This window comes from Neofelis nebulosa, chromosome 16 (assembly GCF_028018385.1).
Source record: "Neofelis nebulosa isolate mNeoNeb1 chromosome 16, mNeoNeb1.pri, whole genome shotgun sequence".
Lineage (NCBI taxonomy): Eukaryota > Metazoa > Chordata > Mammalia > Carnivora > Felidae > Neofelis > Neofelis nebulosa.
In genome coordinates this window covers 7,861,660-7,879,021 of record NC_080797.1, presented here as the reverse complement: position 1 = coordinate 7,879,021, position 17,362 = coordinate 7,861,660, and the positions used below count along the sequence as shown (strand labels likewise).

General features: G+C 46.1%; 1 long non-coding RNA gene across 13 annotated transcripts in view; it reads left to right on the top strand.

The window, feature by feature from the left end:
• LOC131496843 (uncharacterized) overlaps positions 1 to 17,362 on the top strand; it is a 250,187-nt gene that overhangs the window by 41,082 nt on the left and 191,743 nt on the right. For 11 of the 13 annotated variants that reach the window (XR_009254661.1, XR_009254666.1, XR_009254660.1 and 8 more), the window contains 2 exons: positions 4,102 to 4,275; positions 10,237 to 10,357. This is a non-coding gene — a long non-coding RNA (uncharacterized LOC131496843). Of the gene's footprint in view, positions 1 to 4,101; positions 4,286 to 10,236; positions 10,358 to 16,957; positions 17,094 to 17,362 lie in introns of all 13 variants that reach the window. The other 2 variants (XR_009254664.1, XR_009254658.1) reach the window with 2 other exon arrangements.

Here is a 17,362-nt window from a genome sequence, read left to right as displayed (position 1 = left end):
CAGTGTAGCTGATAGAATTCTAAGTTGCTGGTGATTTTCCTTCAATGCTTTAAAGCTGTTACTCTATGCCTCCCAGCCTCTCTTCCGTGCTTGCATTTTATCATGTTATGATGACATTATCATATTATTCTATGCCTTCATTGCCATTTGGAGCATCTGGGTGGCTCAGTTGGTTGAACATCTCACTCGATATCAGCTCAGGTCATGACCTCACGGTCATGAGATCGAGCCCCACCTGGAGCCCTGTGTCCAGGCCACACTGAGTGTGGAACCTGCTTCAGATTCCCTTGTCTCCCTCTCCCTCTGCTCCTCCCTGGCTCATGCACACATGCCCTCTCTCTGTCTCTCTAAAAAACCCCCAAAAAACAAAAAACAAAAGTTCATTGCCTTTAGGTTATTGTTTTGTTATTGATAGTTTATCCCCCTGCCCCCCGAGATATTTTGGTTTCCTTAGGTTTCCTATAATTTCACTACAATGATCTAAGTGTAAATTTTTTTTTTTAATTTTTTAATGTTTTATTTATTTTTGAGACAGGGAGAGACAGAGCGTGAGTGGAGGAGGGGCAGAGAGAGAGACACACACGGAATCCGAAGCAGGCTCCAGGCTTTGAGCTGTCAGCACAGAGCCCAACGTGGGGCTCAAGCTCACAAACCACGAGATCATGCCCTGAGCCGAAGTCAGACGCTTAACCAACTGAGCCACCCAGGCGCCCCTGTTTTTATTTATTATGTTTAGACTTACCATGCTTCTTGAATCTGAAGATTCGTTTTCCAATCAAATCTAGATCATTCTAAGCTATTACTGTTATCAACACTATTTCTTCTAAATTCTTCCCCATCTTTATTCTCTCTTTCTGGAATTCCTATTAAGATATACATTGGGGTTTTTTCATTTATATTCCATGTTTTTTAACCTCTCTTGAAAAATGTCCTGTCTGCTAACATCTTTCCATCTGTGTTCTGGGCAATATGCTCAGATTTGGCCTCCAGTTCATTAATTCTTTTTCCACCTTATTATTTCTGTATCATGTAATGCCTTTATTCATTCATGTCATAGTGTACTCCCGGATTATTTTTTATTTTTTTCATATTTGGGGGCTCTAGCTTTTACGTTTCCTGTTTTTGTTGACTTTCATTCACAAAGAATAATTTCCTTGTGCACTTTATAATTTGGGATTGTAAGAGGGACTTTATTTTTCTTTGGGAATCTGGGCAGCCTTCTCCTAAACACCCCGGAGCCAGCACCAGCCCAAAAACAATTTTACATTACTTTTTGGCTCAAGGACTTCCCACACCATGAACGCAGTGTGGAACAAACTCCAAACACGCAGGCCTGGTATGTTGAGTTTTCGTGGGAGAATTATTTATTGATTTAGCCTTCTAATTTTCCAGCTAGACTCGTGGCTGAGACAACTTCCATATTGTCTCTCTGGACTGGTGGGCAGAGTTTATTAGTCCCAGTTTTCACCATGTTAGCAATCCATCAAGGGTTGAATTCCTAAATAACCAGATTAGATAACAAACCACCCCCACCCCCCACCCCCCACCCCATGACTAGAACATCAGCTCATTCACATACCTGGTGACCCTCAGCTGTCTCCTAACTTCTGACACGTGGGGCTTCTTTTCCTTTTCTTGAACACAGCAATAGGTTTTTTTTTTTTTTTTAATTTATTTTATTACAATAAAATACACATAGCATACAATGTACCATTTAAACCATTTTAAGTGGCTGTTCAGAGGCATTAAGGGCACATTGTTGTGCAGCTGTTACTACTTTTTCATTTTCACAATTTTTTTTTTTTTTTTTTACCTTCCCACACTGAAACTCCCTAGCTGTTAAACACCAACGCCTCCACCGTCCCCCTACACTCAGCCCCTGGAATCTCCTTTCTGTCTCTATGAATTTGAGGACTCTAGGTCCCTCACATAAGGAGAATTGTATCGTTTCTGTCTTTTTGTGACTGGCTTATTCACTCAGCATAATAACGTAGCAAAAGTCAGAATCTCCTTAACTTTTTAAGGTCGAATACTATTTCTGCATATGTGTGTGCCACATTTTGTTTGTGCATTCAGCATCCGTCGGTGACCACTTGGACTGTGGCCACTGTTTGGCTCTTACTGTAAATAATGCTGCTATAAACACAGGTGTACAAATAACCTCTTCAAGTCTCTATTTTCAATTATTTGGGGTATAGCGGAATTGCCATATCATTTGGTAATTCTGTGTTTAATTTCTTAAGAAGCTGCCATAACCATCTTCCACAGCAACCACCATAGACTCTTTCCTTTTCTTACTCAAGGTCTTTCTGTGACTATTCCAGGTCCTAGGTCCCCATTCCAGAATCAGCAAGCTAACACAGATCTGCTCAGGCAAAGAACGGGCACGGCACGTGGATCTGGGTGAAGGAGGGTTGCCCTCTTCGTAGGTTTGGAGGTACAAAGTCTCTCTGAGGCAACCGCTCTTACAAATAGGTTGGCTTTTACTTACAGATTTTTTGGGGTTCTTATCATGTAAGAATATATTTGATCCCCAAACCCTGGGTTGTTTTTTCCACTTATGTCCATTCCAAGTGTATTTCATGGCAATGAGTTTACCAAATCTCCTTTATTAAAATATAAGCACTACTAGAGTGCTCAGTCAGTTGTGTCCAACTTCAGCTCACGTCATGACCTCACGGTTTGTGGGTTCAAGCCCCGCGTCGGGCTCTGCACTGACAGCATGAAGCCTGCTTGGGATTCTCTCTCTCTCCCTCTCTCTCTCTCTCTGCCCCTCCCCCCATTTGCGCTGTCTCTGTCTCTCTCAAAATAAATAAAGTTTTGGGGCGCCTGGGCGGCTCAGTCGGTTAAGCGTCCGACTTCAGCTCACGTCATGACCTCACGGTTTGTGGGTTCAAGCCCCGCGTCGGGCTCTGTGCTGACGGCTCGGAGCCTGCAGCCTGCTTCGGATTCTGTGTCTCCCTCTCTCTCTGCCCCTCCCCTGCTTGTGCTCTGTCTCTCCCTCTTTCAAAACTAAACACTAAAATTTAACAAAATATAATACCAGCAATGTTAAATATAGGATGATATTTAGTGATTGTGGTAAAACGAAATTCCAGTTCTTTTCTTGGAGGTTTTTTAACTTCATTAAGTATCTGCGAGCATGCTAAATTCTTCGATAATGTCTTCTTTTTCCACATTTTTTTCTTGAACTCAATGCCACCTCACTTGTACTTTTTTTTTTTTTCTCTTCTGGAGAGAAGAGTGAACCCATGATGGAGAAAGTCATTTTCAGTGAAAGAAAAAGCTTCAAGAACATGACTCGTTCATTAAATTTTAGAAAATAAAATTATATCCCTTTGAGTGGGTCCCTTCCTTTAATCAAGACTATATTCATTGATAGTTTCAATTAGCAAACACTTGCCGAGTTCCTGACACTGCAGCAGGGGATAGATAAACGAGATATGGTGCCCCCTTTGCAAATAGGTCATTATTAGGAAGGCAGTTGTGAAAACAAATAATTCCAGACATCTATTTCCGACAGTCTGGCCGACTTGAGGCTCAGGCCAGTTGTTCCTCTGAACACAACAAAAATCCTAGTTAAAATGCAATCAGATTTTTAAAAGTGTTGAGATAAGCTACTGTAGAAATAAGGATTCCGGGGCGGCCTGCATGGCTCGTCGGTTGAGCGTCCGACTTCAGCTCAGGACATGATCTCTCGGTTTGTGAGTTCGAGCCCCACATCGGGGCTGCTGACAGCTCAGAGCCTGGAGCCTGCTTCGGATTCTGTGTCTCCCTCTCTCTCTGCCCCTCCTCCACTCACGCTCTGTCTCGCTCTGTCTCTCAAAAATAAATAAATGTGAAAGAAAATTTTTAAAAAATAACTCAAAACTGCTAAGCACAAGGATAAGGAAACAGATGGTTGATTATAAAGGCGATGGCAGAAGACTAATTGCAGACAGAGATTGTGTGTGTGTGCACATGCACGCATGTCACACTGTCGGACGTTGGACGCACAGGAACCGCAACGCTAACCAATTTCCTCCCACTCACCTTTTTTATGATTCAATCCGTCTGTTATTTGTGTCTCAGTGAATGATTTCCTGGTTCTCACAACTCCAGGTGCAGTAACCCAGAAACCCAGAGATAAAGGTCCAGAGGGAAGGAAGCACGAAACTCTCCACGTTTTCAGTACGCCCAAGGGAAGCCTTGTGAAAGGCTCCCAACCGGAGAGTGAAGATCACTGAGTTCCAGAAACATTTAAGAAAGTTTGGGGATTATTGGACCCAGAAGCTGGTAAGGATTGGTGAGTGCCAAGGGAGGCCAGTGAAGGAATTCTGTAGATGAAAAGAGAGAAAGGTTGCGTGGGAGAAGTAGAAACAGCATCTCTGGAACAGGGGCTCCTGGGCGGCACAGACTCTCACTTTGGGCTCAGGTCATGATCTCACGGTTCGTGGGATCGAGCCCCTGAGTTGGGCTCAGCTCTGACAGCACGGAGCCTGCCTGGGACTCTCTCCCTCTCCCTCTCTTTCTACCCCTCCCCTGCTTGCACCCTCTCTCAGAATAAATAAAATAAATAAACTTAAACAAAAAAGAACACGTTTGAAATAGACCAACAATTACAACAAGACTCCCATCCGAATTGGCAGCCCAGCTCCCAAACTTAAGACCATGAGCCACTTACTCAACCTCGCTGTGCCTCTCTTTTCCCATTGGTAACATGGGGATTCACTCAGCCACAAATAATTATTAGGCACGTAATAACGTAAAGGAAGAAAGGGAGGAAGGAAGGAAGGAAGGAAGGAAGGAAGGAAGGAAGGAAGGAAGGAAAGACAAGGAAAGAAAGAAAGAAAGAAAGAAAGAAAGAAAGAAAGAAAGAAAGAAAGAAAGAAAGGAAAGGGAAGGGGAAAGGAAAGGAGAAAGGAAAGGAAAGAAAAGAAAAAGAAAGAAAGGAAAGGGAAGGGAAGGAGAAAGGAAAGGAGAAAGGAAAGGAAAGAAAAGAGAAAGAAAGGAAAGGAAAGGGAAGGGGAAAGGAAAGGAGAAGAAAGGAAAGGAGAAAGGAAAGGAAAGAAAAGAAAAAGAAAGAAAGGAAAGGGAAGGGAAGGAGAAAGGAAAGGAGAAGAAAGGAAAGGAGAAAGGAAAGGAAAGGAAAGAAAAAAAAAGAAAAGAAAAGAAAAGAAAGAGACTACCTGGTACGTCAGTGTTAAACAAAAGCCAATGCCCAGAACGTACTTGGTCTCCCTTTCTTCCATATCCCCACACTTTGCTGTGTCGTCTGCTTGTTGACTTTGCTGCGATGTTAATTTCTCAAACGTCACTTAGAGTTACATCCGCCCTCAAACACTGAGTGACTCCCAATGTCTTCAACCCAGACTCTAAATCTCTCCAATGTGAACATTCAAGATACTTCATAAAATCATTTCTACCTACCTTCCCAGCCTTACCTCTCACTCTCCGCCCCCGTATTTGGGGTCGCAGACCACAGATAATGCTTTTGAATGGCTCTGCAGTCCTTCAAGTGGTATTTGATTATAGCATGATCTATTATTTTTTCCTGCTTTATGCAGTTTTGGATACCACAGCTATTTGAACTTATGAACCTCCCCTTCCCCCTCCAAGTAACCAAACAACCTGTTCTGATCAAGCTTGCCTTAATGAATTAGTTAATTAATTAATTTGCCTTGAGAGGTGGCAGACTGCCTTGTACACATTAGGTATCAATATTAATTCAGTCCCCTCTACTTCTTAGCCGTAGTCACACTGCGTGCTCGCCTTGGAATGATGTCCAGAAAACTCAGTGTGTTTCCAGGATTCACTTTCACGTCTTTAAAGCTGATCTCTTCCCCTTCGAAGTGTAACTTTATGACCTTATATACTGGACTTCTCAAACGCCACCATAATTGATAATTGTTTCGTGTGGGTGTCTTATGGCTGCGCATGCATTAAAGACAATGACTGTGTCCCATTAATTTCTGTATCTTTGCTATCCTCACCTAGCACCTCCCGCGTGGGAAATACCCAAGGGATTAAAAAGAAATTTGTTGAGAAATGGAAGCATTGGAGGTCTGTTAAAGGTCTGAGTGGTTGAGGAGAGGCTGTGTATGGTTCGTTCCAGACTTTTCTCCAGGTCTTCCCTGCCATACCCACCTTCCCCCCACCCCTCAGCTGGACACAGAGTAAGTCTGTGTGGAGAGTAACATGTTTTAAAGGTCACATTTATTAGCAAATAGCTGTGTTTATAAACTCAGCTTGACAAAAAAGAGAGCCTTTGAAATTAATACTGTCTGCTGAAATTAGAACCAAGTTCAATCAACAGTGCATACAGAGTCTGGTTAAGGAAATGTGCAGTCAAGGTGGCTTTCACAATCTTATGCTCCTCACCCACTCTTTTTATTTTTTTGAAACTTAATTTTTTTTTTTTTTTAAAGGCTTCACTGAATTTTTCAGGCTGGGATTTATTTGTCTTGTGTCAACCTGCTGTTGTCATGAAATTCTGCCTCGAGAAGTTTTTTTTTATTTTATTTTGAAGAATTCTTTTAATATTTATTTCTGAGAAAGAGAGAGAGAGAGAGAGAGGCAGGACACACGTAGGGGAGGAGCAGAGAGAGAGAGGGAGACACAGCATCCAAGGCAGGCTCCAGGCTCCAGGCTCTGAGCTGTCAGCACAGAGCCCGACACGGGGCTCGAACCCAGGAACTGTGAGATCATGACCTGTCCAGCTCAGCCACACCGCAGGCCCCTAGTTTACCTTCTTGTTGAGAATCTGGAAGAGTGTAGGACTGGCATTGTCGGCTTCCCGTCTACCACCCTCTCCTCTCTGCCTCAGAGCATCCTGTTGGAATGAGTCCCCTGAGATACTGGTGGCCTGGGATTTCTAATACAGAAAAGAAACGCTGGGTCAAAAGCTGGGAAGAGGCATTTTCTGATGTGAATGGTGCAGGCTCTCCTGGTCCCCAGGTTCCAGCTCCACAGAGAGAAGACTCTAGGCAAAAGGTGGCCCCAGGAGCAAAAATTCATCTGAGGAGGAGATTAACCCCACCCAGAGACTTGTTCCCGGAAGAGATCGTTGTACCTCCAGAACATCTAACTCTTTGTTGCTGAGACTAACAAGGCCGGAGAATGGAAGGTGCGGAATCATTATCTAATGATTCTGCCTAGAGAGGTCAAGATGCCCGCTCCAAAACTAAAATGAAATGTGGAGGAGTTTGACCCTGCAGATGGTTGAACTCGGTTCTGTTAGGAGAGGACAGGAGAGGATTTCAGACCATCTTCTAGAGTGAGAGAGGCCACGAAGTTGTGCCGAGTGAGGGGATCCCCTTGGGGGACGTTAGTGACTCTCATACCCCCCTTTGGTGAGAGAGAGGATAGGAAATGATGACAATAAATGAATATTCTTTCAAAGTACTCGCTTGGACCAAAGTGCCTCAAAATGCTTTAAGAACTCCACTGTGGAATTACTTCCGAGCTAGTTTATATTTTTGATTTCATCGCTCTGACTGCACCTCACTTTGTAAACCCCAAAATAGTTTCCCGCCTGATCAACCACCTTATTCATCACACTTGGCTCTGGATGACTTTTGGTTGTTTCCAGAAATGAAATTCATCCTCACAACTGAAAGATTTATGTTCCTGAAGCTCCTTAGGAAATGTGACTTCAACGCTTAAGAACTCGAGAGGAGTTCCAGATATATTTTGCTATTGAAAAAAAAAAGAGTTTGTCTCATTAGTTGGCTGTCCAATCTCATACACGTTCATATCTTCTTCTTGAATATTGTTTTAGAGATGAAATCCAGACCTTTATAAACTAGTGTAAGTGCATTAATCAGAGTTGTGCCCAATCTAGCCATCAGTAATTAAGTTTTTTTTGACTCTACAATATGTCTTTGAAAATGAAAGAGAGAAGGGAGGAAAGATAGATGTAAGAAAAAAATAGAAATACATATAACTAAATCATAAAAGAGTGAGAGTTTCAGATCGTGTCTCCCTCTCTCTCTCTCTGCCCCTCCCCTGCTCGTGCTCTGTCTCTCTTGCTCTCAAAAATAAATAAAACATAAACAAATTTTTAAAAAAAGAGTGATACGTACCACCTTGTGCCTACTCTGTGTAGGTTCGGCTAGCATTGTGCACATTCTATGTGTCAGTAGGTTACATATAGCTTTGTTTTCTTCATGTTACTAGAGTAATTTATTGTAGAAAATTAGGGGGGAAAGGCATAAGGAAGAGAATTTAAAATCATTTGTAATGCCGTCAACTATAGGTAACTGATTTTGATTTTTCATCTTTGTAGCCTTTTTGGGGGGGGTGGATTTCTACATTTACCTTGTAGCAGATTCAAGTCATTACTTCCTTTAGTTTTTTGTTTCTTAAAAAAATAAGATACCCATAGAAACTTGCATCGCACATGTAGATAGAGTGAATTGTGTTAACCACTCGTCACCCCCCCCCCCCCGCCTCCTTTCCCACTATCCAGATTTGTGCAACATTCGTTGTTTTGTGGTTTCTTCATCATATTTAAAAAAATTTTTTTTGATGTTTGTTTATTTTTGAGACAGAGAGAAACAGAGCATGAATGGGGGAGGGTCAGAGAGAGAGGGAGATAACAGAATCAGAAACAGGCTCCAGGCTCCGAGCTGTCAGCACAGAGCCCAACGCGGGGCTCGAATTCACGGACCGCGAGATCATGACCTGAGCCGAAGTCAGACGCTCAACCGACTGAGCCACCCAGGCGCCCCTTCATCATATTTTTTATTATCTAAGCCAAAAACAATTTTTCTTTTCTTCTCTATTATTAACAGTATAGCATCGTGGGTTTTTGTTTACTCGGGTGCAACGATGCTCTTAATAGGGGCAGTGGGAGCATCTCCAAGCAGTTCCTGTGAACTTTTTGCACAACCCCACGGGGCAGAACCCTTCTTTGCCTTCTGACACAGTGACATTTTGTAGGCTCACCTTGCAGGCCCCTGCTCCGACCAGTTCTCCAAGGAACCCTGATTTCTGTTAGTGAATGATGGGTTTTAGAAATTAACACCTGGGCGCTGCTTACACTTTGCTTCTCCGGTAAAAATGTTGCAAGTTCTCAGAGAACAGAACTGGGGGAAATACACACACACACACACACACACACACACACGCCCAATGGGCTAGTCTGGGAAGAACACACCCTATGTTTCTCTATTACTCACTTACTCAAGTGCCTCTGGAAAACCCATGCGTCCCTCGATTCTCTGCAGCACCAGCTGGATGTCCCATAATGCACCGAATTTCAGTTCGGACACTATCCACCGGGGCTCAGCATTAGATCCCACAAGTTAAGGGCTCAGTCCCACAGGACTTGCCCCTGCCCCATTTCAGACACCAGCCGTAAGTCTTGGGTCACCACCTGTACCTCTGACTGACCAGCTATAAATAGGACTTCCCACAACCACCTCTTTGTATTTGATAATTTGCGGGGCGGGCTCACAGAGCTCAGGGAAATATGTTTAATTTTTTTTTTTTAATATAGGGTATTACAAAGGGTGGGAATAAACACCCAGATGAAGGGATACATGGGGCAAGATCCAGAAGTACCACAAGGGAAAGAATTCTAATCGCGTGTAGATGTGTTTATCCACCTGGCATTTCCAGACCCCGTACTTTCAGGATTTTGACGGAGTTTTTATTATGCAGGCACATCATGGATCATTAACTCAATCTCCAGCCCTTCTCCCCTTGCCCAGGGCTGGAAGATGGGGCCGACAGTTCGAAGCTGTTAATCCTGGCTTGGTCTTTCTGGTACCCAGCCCCATCCCAAAGCCATCCCGGAACCCACCGAGAGTCCCCTTATTGGAACAGAAGACACCCTTATCACCCAGGGAATTACAAGGGTTTTCGGAGCTCTGTGCCAGGAACCAGGGGCAGAGACAAGTTTTTATATGTTATATTATTTCATAGGGCTCATCCTGACATTTCAAGGTCAAAGTTAGCATTTCTGTTTTTCTTAAGTTTTTCGATTTTAGATCTGGATCTCCTCTATATCCAGCCTGTGTGTGTGTGTGTGTGTGTGCGTGCATGTGTGTTGGATATGCGTGATAATTTACAAAATGATCACTGTATACGTGGAAAGTTCTGGAGAGGAAGCAAGACAATGCTTTTATGGCAACAAGCCCACAGTGGTGTGGGGAAAATGCTGGGGGCGGCGGGGGGGGGGGGGTGGTGAACACGGGAGGTCCAGATGACCTCACCACAAACAGCCAGGAGTGAAGAAGATTCTCTCTCTAGGTGACAGGCCCGGTCTGGATGAACGGTGCCCACCTCCTGGACCGCAAGTGCCTGCCCATGGAGCTTCTAAGGAGGATCCTATCACCCTAGTGGACCACACCTCTGACATCCAGAGACACAGGTCAGTCTGTCGTCAGTCCGGTGCTTCAGATGCCGGCCACAGACAACGGGCCTCTCTCACTTCTGACCGATTGGCTGTCAATTGGTTCCCATGACCCCCTCCTCAGGTCTGATCATTTGGTAGAATGGCTCCCAGAACTCCGGGAAAGACAGTGCCAGGGTTTATTGGTTAATCATAAAGGATACAAATGAATGACCAAATGGAGGAGACACCTGGGGAGAGGCGCAGGGACAGGTGCACCGAACTCCCTTGCCCTCTGTGAGCTCACCACCCCTCCCCCGCCCCCCCGGCAGCTCCAACTCGGAAGTTCTCCAAACCTTGTAGTTCGGGGGTTTTTACAGAGATTTTGTTAAGCAGCCGTGGTTAATTAAAACATAGGCTGTTGGTGATGAGCTCACTTTCCAGCCCCACTCCCTTCCCTGTCATCATGCGGTTGACCCCTCTCCTGCCAGCCCCCATCCTGAAACTCTGGGGACACCAAGAGCCACCTTATCAGCACAAACACAGATAAGGTTGAAAAGGGCTCTTCATGAATATGTCAGAGGCTCCTTTCACTCCTATCTCTCAGGGTTTGAAAATACCCTATGCCAGGAACCAGGGACAAAGACCAAATATATATTTTTTTCTTTTTTTTTTAAGTTTATTTATTTATTTTAAGACGGGAGACAAGTGGGGAGGGGCAGAGAGAGAGGGAGAGAGAGAGAGAATCCCAAGCAGGCTCCGTGCTGTCAGTACAGAGCCCGACGCGGGGCTTGAACTCACGAACTGTGAGATCATGACCTGAGTCGAACTCAAGAGTCAGATGCATAACCCCCTGAGCCATCCAGGCAACTCCCCCCAAATAAACATTTCTTATTATATCACAATATCACAGCTTCACAGAAGACAGCAATGTGCTCATATCTATCTACCCCTGTATTCAGTTTCAAATCACATGACGTAGTCTCTGGAGACCTCCACTGTGAGCTCAGGAATGAACCGGAATGGAAAAAGGTGAATAATGCCTTGCTATTATTATGAAAATAATTCTCATCTACCTTGAAAGGATCTCAGGTTCCCCCAGGGGTGGCCAGACCACACTCAGAACCCACCCCCCGCGCCGGCATAGAGAAAGGCACGGTAAAGACAACAGAACTGGAAATCCCGAGCGAAGGTTTTACGATCTTCTGGCCAGATCTTTATGGCATTGCACTTAGAAACTGATCCTCCAATGCACTGTTAAATATAAACTAATTTTGTAAAAGTTTGCAGACGTTAAAATGGTCCTAATTCATCTCTGGAACTCTAGCTTCTTCTATGTAATGGCTACCCAGCACCTGTGCTCAGATGTCTAAGAGACTTTTCCAGCCCAGCTTGTCCAGAACTGATCTCCTGATCTTCTGCCTGTAAATCTCTCCTCCTGTGGCATTTCCCATTTAGCTCCTCATTATAGCTGCTCAAGCACAAAACCCTGGAATTATATTTTTAAAGTTTATTTTTATTTATTTTGAGAGAGAGCCAGAGAGCAAGCAGGGAAGGGGCGGAGAGAGAGAGAGAGAGAGAGAGAGAGAGAGACAGACAGAATCCCAAGCAGACTTTGCACTGTCAGCCCGATGCGGTTTTGAACTCACGAACCGTGAGATCATGACCGGAGCCGAAATCAAGAGTTGATGCTTATCCGACTGAGCCACCCAGGCACCCCCAAACCCTAGAATTATTTCTGACTCCCCTCTTCCCTGGAATTACTTTGGCCTGAACCACCAGCCTCTCTCCCCGGGCTTCCTTCCACCTGTTCTCTCTGCTCTTACCCTCCTCACCCTAAACCCCTTCACTCTTAGGTTAACAACCGGACTGATCCTTTGATACCTAAGACCACCTAATTTTCTGCTTAATATGATATGATTTTATGACTCCTTTCACTTAGAGTCAAAGCTGACTGTTTGAAACACCTTTAAGGTCTTACCTGGTCCCCCAGTGTTTCCCTTTATGACCCCAATCACTCTCTCCTGAAGCCACTCTGGCCACAGTGACTCCTGTCTGTTCCTTGAACACACCAGACCCAGTTCTGCCTCAGGACCTTTGCCCTGGCAGTTTCCCCTCCATCCCCGATATGTTCTAACCCCCTCATTTCCCAGGTTTTGCTCAGGTGTAACCTTCTCACTGTGTTCTACCCTGCCTATTCGATTTAAAACTGCACATCCCACTTTCTGTGCTGGAATGTCCGTCTCCCCCACACCACAGCATTTATACTCATCTATTTATTGAGTTATTGTCTGTTGTTTATTTTCCGTCTGGCTCCATGAGAATGTCAATCCCACAGGTCAGAGATTCTTGTCAGTTTTCCTTCACTGGTGTATCCTAAGAAACCAGAATTGTGTCTGGCATTTAGGAGGCACCCAATCAATGTTTGTTAAATAAATGACAACATGGATATACGAATGCCTTTTAAAAAGTAGGATGCCTGGAATATCTGAGGTTGTGATTCAATGGAGACCAATCATCAGGAATTTTTTGAGAGTATTAATAAAACTTTTTCACTTCAAGTGCCAACAATTCAACTAACCCTACAGGAAGGAAGGAAGGAAGGAAGGAAGGAAGGAAGGAAGGAAGGAAAGAAGGAAGGAAGGAAAGAAGGAAGGAAGGAAAGAAGGAAGGAAGGAAGGGAAAGAAGGAAGGAAGGAAAGAAGGAAGGAAGGGAAGAAGGAGGGAAGGAAGGGAGGAAGGAAGGAAGGAAGGAAAGAAGGAAGGAAGGAAGGAAAGAAGGAAGGAAGGGAAGGAAAGAAGGAAGGAAGGAAGGGAAGGAAAGAAGGAAGGAAGGAAGGGAAGGAAGGGAGGAAGGAAGGAAGGGAAGAAGGAAGGAAGGAAGGGAGGTGGGAAGGAAAAAGGAAAGAAAAAAGAAAGAAAAAAGGAAGGAAGGAAGAAGGAAGGAAGGAAGAAGAAAAAGGAAGGAAGGAGAAAGAAGAAAGAAAGAAAGGAAGGAAGAGAAAGAAAGAGAGAAAGAAAGAAAGAAAGAAAGAGAAAGAAAGAAAGAAAGAAAGAAAGAAAGAAAGAAAGAAAGAAAGAAAGAAAGAAAGAAAGAAAGAAAAAGAAAAGGGAGGAAAAGAAAGGAAAAAGAAAGAATTGTGTTCAGTTACAAGATAAGCTTCAGGCATGGCTGGATCCAGGGCTTCAAATGTTATCAGGATCCCTCTTTGCTCTCCTCCTCTGTTTTACTCCCAGGCAGGCTCTCCCTTTATGGTGGTAAAGATATCCCAGGCTTCTCTAAGCTTTTATATTACCAGCTCCACCACACCCATGAGAAAGACAGTTGCATTTATTGGGTGTTCTTGTTGCCAGGCTCTCAACGGCACAGCAAGGGAGTGTGTATATTCATTTGTATTTATTTCAGTGTCTATCTCTATGGATCGGAAATGACGTGTCTACTCTGATCTCTCCAATTCCAATCCAACAGCACAGGGTTTTTTCTCGCCTTCTCCCTTTCCCCGTATGTGTACCTCCTTTCTCTGGCAGTTAGAAGGCAGGCTCCCATTACCTTAATTTGTTTGCTCATTTGACCAATGCTTTTGTATGTGACCGTTTCCCCCTTCCGCCGAGCATCCCTGTGGATGCCCTCCTCACCCCGCTGGAGCTCTGACACCCCTTTGTGGCAGTTTTCTCCTTGCCTCGTTGGGGCTTTGAGTCCCCATGCCAAACTGCCCTGCCAGCGGATGCTCTCCTTACCCTGCTGTGGCTGATTCCCCTTCCCTGGCTGCCCTTCTACGGGGACACCCTCTTCCAGCTTTGACCCTGAGTCCCCACGCTGGCTGCTGGCATACATATATGTCCTCCTCGTCCTGCTGGGTCCCTAACACCCACCATCAGGCTCAGAGCCCCCCCCCCCCCCCCCCCCAGCCAGGCCGTCACTTTGCAGGGACACTCCTGTCACCCTTCTTGGACTCTGATACCCTTGGGCCACCGTGTTTCCTTTTCCTTCCTGCAGAGATGCTGACTTTTATTCTGCCCCACCCAATGGCTTTATGGCTGAGTTGTTTAGGGAAGGAAGAGAGGGAACAGGAAGAGGAAGTGCCTCTATGTCAGTCACCCCAAGAGACTCAGGACTCCCGGGCCGTCACCGTTTGGGGGGGGGCCTGAATGCCCACATGGCTTCCATGGTCAGACAACTTGCTGGCATCCCTCAGGCAGCCAAGGGCAGGGACCTCCTCTCTGCTTTCCCTGACGTGCCTCCCCCCTGGCACTTCTCACCGTGGATGCATTTACCTGCACGCACTCAGAGCTGCGCCTGGCCCATGGAAGCATCGAGAAGTATTTGTTAACGAAGGAGTCCTACGCGAGAGTCATCCCACGTGGACAGGGAGGTTAGGAGCCTACTACCCAAGGAGGGTGTCCTGGGGCCCTCGTGGGGCTCACGGAGGCCCCTGTGTCCTTCCTCGCGGGGTCCCCCTGGCAGGTGGTACCCCTCTGGTCTGTGCAGCGCCGGTGACTTCTGGGAGCGGACAGACAAGGAAGTGTAGTTAGCCTTCATTCATTGCTTATGTTGTACAAGCTGTCAAAACTAATGAAATTTTATGACAGACGGGCAACGACCAGCTTCCTGGTGTTATTTATCTTTCTCGCTCCTGGCTCGGAGCACCGGGTGATTTTTCATTTACATTTAAAAATGCCAAAATGACTAAGCTCAATTCGCCTCCTCAGAAAACCGGCAAATTGTATCAATGCACAAATGTAATTAATAATCATCAGGCATGAGAAATGAGGAACGGTTATGCAGGAAAGTCTATCTTTCCAGGCTCCTTCCTCTCCCCGCTACCTTTTCAGCCGGTTCCCAAACGCCAGGCACATACATCATGGGTCCCCCGCGCCCCCCACCCCCCACCTTCATTGTTCATATCTGATAGCGGGTGTTTGCAATGACAAACAAAAGGTTCCTTGGGACTGGTCACATGAGTTCCCGTGGCTCAACGGATTCATTTATAGCAGCCTCACAGGGATGAGGCAAATAGATGGAACACATAGGGGAGGGAAAGATGAAAAAAAAAATCCAGTGGAAGAGGGGAGAAGAGGTGTCAGGAGACAGGTTAATTCTGGAGTGACGAGACTGTGAGACTGTGTTCGTGTAGCCAGGAGAAACCTGCAGACCCAGTCCGTCCTGACATCCCCATTGTATGTGCTTCGAACGGTTCTTTGGTTCTTTCGTGTACATCACCTTGAACTCTGTCACTTGCTCATTCCGGCCACATGTGATCTGCACTGTTCTCTTGCTCTCAGCCGTACCTGTGATTTGCCAGGCTCTTTCGCCTCTGCAATTCCTGGCCCTCCCCCGAGTACTTCCGGGGGTCTTTGGAGGCAGATGGTTAGTTCTTTGCATCATCTGCATGCACGATGATGCTGATGATGTCTTTTCTGCTGGCCCCATTGGGGTTCGGTTCTGACGAGCTGCGTTTTTAAGGCCCCAAAGCAATGGCCCCGTGTCCTCGGGGGCCCTCCAGTACCAAAGGCATTTTTCCTTCTGTGGAGTCAGGGTAGTAATTCCTCCACTTCCAGTGTTTTAACAGAGGCTTTAAAAAAACAAATTTTTTTTTTTACATTTTTTCAATGTTTATTTTTGAAAGAGAAAGAGAGAGACAGAGTGCAAGCAGGGAAGGGGCAGAGAGAGAAGAGAAGAAGACACAGAATCCAAAGCAGGCTCCAGGCTCTGAGCTGTCAGCACAGAGCCTGACTTGGGGCTCAAACCCACGAACTGTGAGATCGTGACCTGAGCCGACAACTGAGCCACCCAGGCGCCCCAACAGAGACCTTTAAATTGCTCTATGTGCCTTCCAGAAAAGCCTTCTCGATTTTTTTATTTTTTTATTTTTTTCAGTAAACAGGTCTTGGGCGAGGAGACAAAGCTGAAAAGGCAGACATTATGGCCCACTTGAAACCCAAGCCCCGGCCACCATGACTAAGGCTTTGTGAGGGGGCCAAGCTTCTCTGCTCGCCTTTTCTCCCCCAGGATGGGCGATTTCCCAGAGGGCTCCTCCGGTGTCTGTGCACCTTGGCCCTGGGAAGGCCAGACGTGTCCAAACATGCTGGTGTCACAGCACCAGCTCAGGCTCCAAACGGCACTCTTGACTCAAAGGTGGCCTTACAGAGAGTCCGCTCTGTGCTTGGCACCGTGGGGCTTCCTGACAAGCCAGTCAGACCCAGTACTTGCCCTCAAGGACGTTGTCATACCAACAGGCATGGAGCAAACAACCTGATGGTAGGAGAGGTGACCGTAAGTAGAACAAGAGAGGTACAGATGATGAAGAACAGGAATTGCGGTAAAGAGGAGGGCTGTGTCCACAGAGTTGAAGTAGGAGGTTGGACTCGAACTCAGCCGTGAGCGATGGGAGCGCGTACAGGAGGAGACTAGAAACGGTGCTCCAGGAAGAAGCTCGAAGCTCCTCCAGGGGCTGCAGGAACGAGCAAAAGGTGGATGGATGTTACTAGCAATACGCAGGGAAGGGCGAGGGTTCAGATTGGCTAGGAAGGGGAAGTTTGGGGAGGTTCTGGTGAGAGCAGGAGGCGGGGGAGGTGGTCAGACTGGATACCAGGGGTCCTTGACCAGCTGGCTGAGTCTGCGTCCTGTTGTATACGCAGCAACACCTGCCAAATAAAGATGATGTTTCAAACAGAGCCATGGAACGGCCGTGGAGAACAGGAGCGTCTTTCTGGATCAGGTAGACCTACCTGGATCAGTGAGCGTCAGGTGAACAGGAGAAACCAAGGCGGGCAGGTTCGTGAGGGGGCCTCTGCAGTAACAGCACATGTGGGTACGGAGATTGGGAGCCGGACAAGATGAAAATAAGGAGAGAGGGGCTGGACACAGTCTGTGGGGGAAGAGAGGAATCTAAGCAAAGTCGAGCACGAGCAGTTGGAAAGGGAGAGCAGCAGGGCGCCTGGGTGGCTCAGTCTAAAAGCATCTGACTTCGGCTCAGGTCATGATCTCATCGTGGTTCGTGGGTTCGGGCCCCGCGTCGGGCTCTGTGCTGACAGCTCGGAGCC